Genomic DNA, 6,000 nt, shown 5'->3' on the forward strand with positions numbered 1-6,000 from the left:
ACCAATAATTAGGAATCTGCTTCACCAAGGAGATGCCCTCTTCTTATTGGTATCACCAGGAAGGTGGTACAGGAGATTGAGGGCACACACTCAACGAGTCAGGAATTGCTTCCATCCCTCTGCCATCTGATTTCTGAATTGACATGGAACCCATGATCCTACTTCACCAAATTCATTTTTGCAATATTTATTTAATTTAACTTTTAGTGACAGATACTTACTGTAATACAGTTTTTTTTATATTATTATATATTGCATTGTACTGCTGCCGCAATGCCAACAATGTTCATGACCTATGCCTGCGATATGACATCCAGATCTGATGACTCTCAGGGATTAATTCCGATTGGCCCATCGGGCTGAAGATCCAGTTCCTGTGTTCTTCTCTGTTCCCCAATAACAAACTGTGCAGATAGACGGACAAAGATGACATTCCCCATCCCTGGGACCCAGTCACAGCCACCGTGGGGCAGTAATGCCACTGCTCAGTTCGTTGGAGATGGGAAACCATCTTTCTCATTTCACTTTCCACAGAGCCGGACTCTGGGCCTTGCCGATTTGGGGCTGTGTTCATAGGGATATCCGAGGCTTTTTGAAGCAGACTCGCTCCACTGCCCTGAGAGGACACTTACAGTGTGGAAGGTGCTACAGCACCCTGGTGACATCAGACCTTAGACTCCAGACACTGGGCAATAGGCAACAGCACATCTACACAATTTCATATTTCAAACCTTTCACGGTTAGTTTCTCCCCAGAGCAGTGAAAGTATAATGTGCAAGAATGATGTTGGTCAGTTATCAGACTGAAACAACATGACACTTGCTGCTCTGGGAGAAAGAACAGTTAATTTACTGAATTAAAAATATACAGTTTAGTACAATTTAGCAAGACATTTGGCAAAGTCCCACATGGGAGACTTTAGTCAAGAAGGTTCAGGGGTTTGGCATTCTGGCATTCAGGATGAGGTGGTAAATTGGCTTCGACATTGGTTTCGCGGGAGAAGCCAGTAAGCGGTGGAAGATGGTTTGACTCCCTGACTGGAGGCCAGTGACTTGTGGGGTGCAGCGGGGTTCGGTGCTGGGTTCATTGTTGCTTATCATCTCTGTCAACGATCTGGATGATTTACTGCAATGTTTGGTTTTGGCTCAACAGTCGGTTATTTGCCTTAGTCCGTACTCATTAAATTAGTTTACAGTAACTCTGTAGTCAGAGCTTTTCTTGTGAACATACCAGGCAGAAATTGGCCGCTCAGCCCATCAAGCCTCCTGTCCCACACAGTGAAATCATGGCTTTCATTCTGCCCGCCTGCCGCTTTCTGTAACTGATCACAACCCCCCCCCCCCGACCCCCACACTGTTTGTTGTGTATTGAGGCCTTGAACAGAATCAACGTCTCAGCTTCGAAAGGATGTTGAGGAAATCACCTTGAAACACCAACAATAAACACAGTCACGAAGAGAAAAGCCACATGCATTCATCTGAAATGACAAGATTTGGAAACAGAAGCCGTGTTGGCTAAACAACTTTTCGCACACTTGCTTTGAAATCGTTCCTGATTTGAGAAGTTTTTAACTTTGGCATAAATTATGGAAAATCTCAACCGTTCAGGCAGGAATCTGCAAGAACACAAATACCACGACCACCAGAAGAGACAAAATAGAGCGAATAACTTCTTGCAATACACAGAAAATGCTGGAGGAACCCAGCAGGCCAGGCAACATCTAGAAAAGGAGTCCTGCCGAAGGATTTCAGCCAGAAACGTCGACTGTTCACTCTTTTCCTAGATGCTGTCGGGCCTGCTGAGTTCCTCCAATATTTCAGTCATAGTCATACTTCATTGATCCCGGGGGAAATTGGTTTTCGTTACAGTTGCACCATAAATAATAAATAGTGCAACTGTTTGTGTGCGTTTCTCAGATTTCCAGCATCTGCAGCATTTTCTCGTTTGCGAATATCTTCTTGATCACTGATCCAAAGCATAGGTAGCATGTCGACTGGAAATAAATATCAGAAGCTGAATTATTCTTACCTTAATTCACTAAGAATGCTCAGTCTCAGTGTGGGTATATTTTCATGTCGTTTTCTTCTAACTTCATACCAGACAATCAGACGAGGGTCATTTAGTAGCTACGGGGGAGGGGCTGGTGTAGCTGTTCTGTGACACTCACAGCGCGATTTTCTGTGCGCAAGCTGCTGCCTGTTTGCAAGGCGGATTCCAACACGCAGACATTCCTCAAAGCAGGGAGCGGCCTCTCTGCTGGAAGCTTATCTACTGATGTCTACTATAAGCCTCCGGACTCTCACAGCTACCTGGACTATTCCTCTTTTCTCACCCTCTCTCTTGCAAAAATGCCATCCCCTTCTCGCAATTCCTCCGTCTCGGCTGCATCTGCTCTCAGGATGAGGCTTTTCATTTCAGGACGAAGGAGATTTCCTTCTCTTTTCCCGTTTCGAGGTGTCAACCCAGCGTCTCCTCTTGTACCAAGATGAGGCCACCCTCAGGGTTTTATACACAACTTCCAGACTTTTGAACTCTATGTCTCGACTAATAAAGACAACCACGCCATTTGGCTTCTTAACCACCCGATCAATCTGTGCAGTCATTTTCAGGGAGCGAAGAATTTGGAGTCTAAGATCCCTCTGATCATCAACACTGTTCAGGGTTTCGCATTTCACAGTGTACCGTCTCATACATTCGACCTACCGAGCTGCCAAGATGATCATCACTAATCAAATCTCACTGAGATTTCTCAGGTCCTGTTGAATTTATTGCCAAGTGCGCAAGTACGGGAAGGTACAGGTACAGAAAAACACTGATTTGTAGCAGCATCACAGGCAAGTACACACAGAAAACAAATTACACAATTCTCTGTCAGTAACAATATATAAATATGTTTTACGTCATCCCGCTAACAGGACCAGAAAAACAGGGGCTGAGCCGCGGCTCATCTCAGACATCTGAAGATCTCACAACCCGGACCGACCCCGGTAGATTCTGTCAAGGAAGCGAGGCGAGGCCGACAGTTCAGGGAAGTTCATCCCCTCCCCGTTTACGTTTCACCGATCACCTTGTGTTTTTCTCTCCCTCCCCCACCCCCAGCTTTTATTCTCCAGTCCTACCGAAGGGTTTCAGCCCGTAACGCCGATTGTACTCTTTTCCTGGATGCTGCCCGGCCTGCTGAACTCCTATAGTATTTTGCGCGCGTTGCTCGTATTTCCAGCATCTGCAGATTTTCTCTTGTTTGAATTCAGGAAAGTTAAAGGGACTCACTGCCCAACATCAGACCTCCCCTGCTTGGGACCGGCTTCAATACTCACCGAAGGGAAATTGTCGGTGTTGCCTCGCAGAGAATAATCCTTTCCCGGATCCCGATCCCGATCCCACCGCCAACTCACTTCAACAAAGAACGGAAAACAACTCCGCCCTGCCCGTACTGAGCATGCGCGATGTCGTCTGCGCGTCATAAGCGCGGTGGGCGGGGCTTCGGAAACAAACCTGCAGCTGCTGCACGCAGACTGGGAGGTTGCAGGGAGTATGGGAGACAGAGAGAGATGATGAGAAATAAATTAAGGGAGTTGGGGATGCAGGAATTCACACTAAAAGGGTTGCTGGGCAAAGATGGGAGGGTGGTGTAGGTTTGTGTGTATATATGTATATGTGTGTGTGTGTGTACGATTGGGTGAAGGGATTTAGAATGTACGTCTAGTGCACATTCTGGAGCAGAGGGTGGCGGTAATGTACCATTAAACTGGATGCCAACCGCCGTAAAAACAAGATACAGACAGACAGCAGACTGGGAGACCGCTCTGTCCGCCAGAGAAAGCAGGATCTCCCAGTGGCCACACATTTTAATTCCACATCCTATTCCCATTCTGACATGTCTATCCACGGACTCCTCTACTGTAAAGATGAAGCCACACTCAGGTTGGAGGAACAACACCTTATATTCCATCTGGGTAGCCTCCAACCTGATGGCATAAACATCGAATTCTCTAACTTCCGCTAGTGCCCCACCTCCCCCTCGTACCCCATCTGTTACTTATTTTTATGCACACATTCTTTCTCTCACTCTCCTTTTTCTCCCTCTGTCCCTGTGACTATACCCCTTGTCCATCCTCTGGGTCCCCCCCCGACTTGCCTTTCTCCCCGGACCTCCTGTCCCATGATCCTCTCATATCCCTTTTGCCTATCACCTGTCCAGCTCTTGGCTCCATCCCTCCCCCTCCTGTCTTCTCCTACCATTTTGGATCTCCCCCTCCCCCTCCAACTTTCAAATCCTTCAGTTAGTCCTGACGAAGGGTGTCGGCCTGAAAGGTCGACTGCACCTCTTCCTACAGATGCTGCCTGGCCTGCTGCGTTCACCAGCAACTTTGATGTGTGTTGCTTGAATTTCCAGCATCTGTAGATTCCCTCGTGTTTGCAGATGCTGCGGATCCGAGGTAAAACGGGATCAGGTGACGGGTGGAGGGTCTCCCACCTGAAGCGGTGACTCCGCTCCTTGCCCTCACATGCTGCCCGACCACCGCTGCGTTTCCCATATTATTTCATTATTTCCCGGATTATTTCAGAAACATTTTTAATTTTTCCCTCTGTTTCTTTCCCTCCACCACTCCACCGCCCACCCCGGGTCACAGAGTTACGGGTTCGATTCCCATCCCGGTCCGACTCACAATTCAGATCCAAGCAGGAAATGTGCAGGTTTCACTTAAATCAGTCTCTGTTTAAAAACACTCATTTCTATTCACATTCCTCCGGCCTCACTGGACAACAACACTGAAACACCAAGTGAGAAACAGCAGAAGGTGCCCATTCAGCCCTTCTAACCATCGACAAGATGGCGGCTGCTCTCCCATCTCAGCCACATGTTTCTGCCTGATCCTCATTTCCTCGATCCCTTCGGTCTCCACACATCTGCCGGCCTCTGTTTTATGTGAGGATGATCACTGAGTCCTCACCGCCCTCTGTGGTGGGGATTTACAGACATTCACCACCCTCGGAGTGGAGACATTTCCCCTCATCTCAGTCCCGGACAGTCCACCCCCTTTTTCAGAGACTGGGATCCCTGGTTCAACCGGTAATGATGTTGTGCATTTCAATGTGTTCACCCCTCGGTCCTCGGTTCTCGAAATGAAAGGGTTATCACATTTGATCTTTCTTCATATGATGACCACACCACTCCAGGGATCAGTCTGGTGAATCTTCATTGCACTCTCTATAACAAATACTCTCTAACCTCTTTGTTAATCCTCTATGGAATTAATTTCCATCTTCTGCAGCCCCGTGTTGCCCCAACCACTCACCTCCCACCCCTGTCACTATTTCCACCTTCCCACCTCCCCCTCACCTGGACCCACCTCTCACTCCCCAGCTCTTGCCCCATCCCCACCCCTCACCTCTTTTCTCGGACTATTTCCCGTCCACTCTCAGTCCAGAGGGAGGGTTTCGGCCCGAAATGTTGACGGTCCATTTCCCTCCACAGATGCTGCCCGACCCACTGAGTTCCTCCGGCAGTTTGTTCTTTGGTCTGTATAACCCGTGTTAGTGTGGGGAGCGGGATTTTACACCATATTCCCGGTACAGTCTCAACAAAACACAAATAATTGTCACTTTGCCCGGACCATTGGCCCCGCTTGCAGGGCAACAGTCTGCCGGTGTTTGCCCCCCAATGTGGTGAATCGCCACCACCGTGGGCTCAGACATTTCCACAGATGAGCCCCTCCTGTCCCCACCGGGACAAACATCCTGTCCGCCCCCTCTCTCACCGTCTTCATCCTTTCAATAAAATCCCCCTCTCCCTCCCCGGGGAACCGGCATCAAAACGACGGGCCGAGCGGTCTCCTCCTACCTCTCAGCGATACATCAGACTCCGGCCGCAGGAGACGCTTCACAAACGCCCCAACTTCCCTCGGAGGGAAATGAAAATAAATCAGAAAGCGGACATTTACTTTGGGATTTTTTTCCGCTTTAACGGGCTGTTCGCTCTGCAGCAGAGACGAGGTA

The 6,000-nt window shown here is 48.6% G+C and overlaps 1 protein-coding gene across 1 annotated transcript in view; it reads right to left on the reverse strand.

The window, feature by feature from the left end:
- LOC140206778 (NACHT, LRR and PYD domains-containing protein 3-like) overlaps window positions 1–3,419 on the reverse strand; it is a 63,492-nt gene extending 60,073 nt beyond the window's left edge. The window contains exon 1 of the mRNA XM_072274990.1: window positions 3,318–3,419. The gene's annotated coding sequence lies outside the window, so the exon portion shown is untranslated. The remainder of the gene's footprint in view (window positions 1–3,317) is intronic.
- Between the last annotated feature and the right edge of the window lie 2,581 nt (window positions 3,420–6,000).

The sequence above is a fragment of the Mobula birostris genome, chromosome 13, assembly GCF_030028105.1.
Source record: "Mobula birostris isolate sMobBir1 chromosome 13, sMobBir1.hap1, whole genome shotgun sequence".
Taxonomy (NCBI): domain Eukaryota; kingdom Metazoa; phylum Chordata; class Chondrichthyes; order Myliobatiformes; family Myliobatidae; genus Mobula; species Mobula birostris.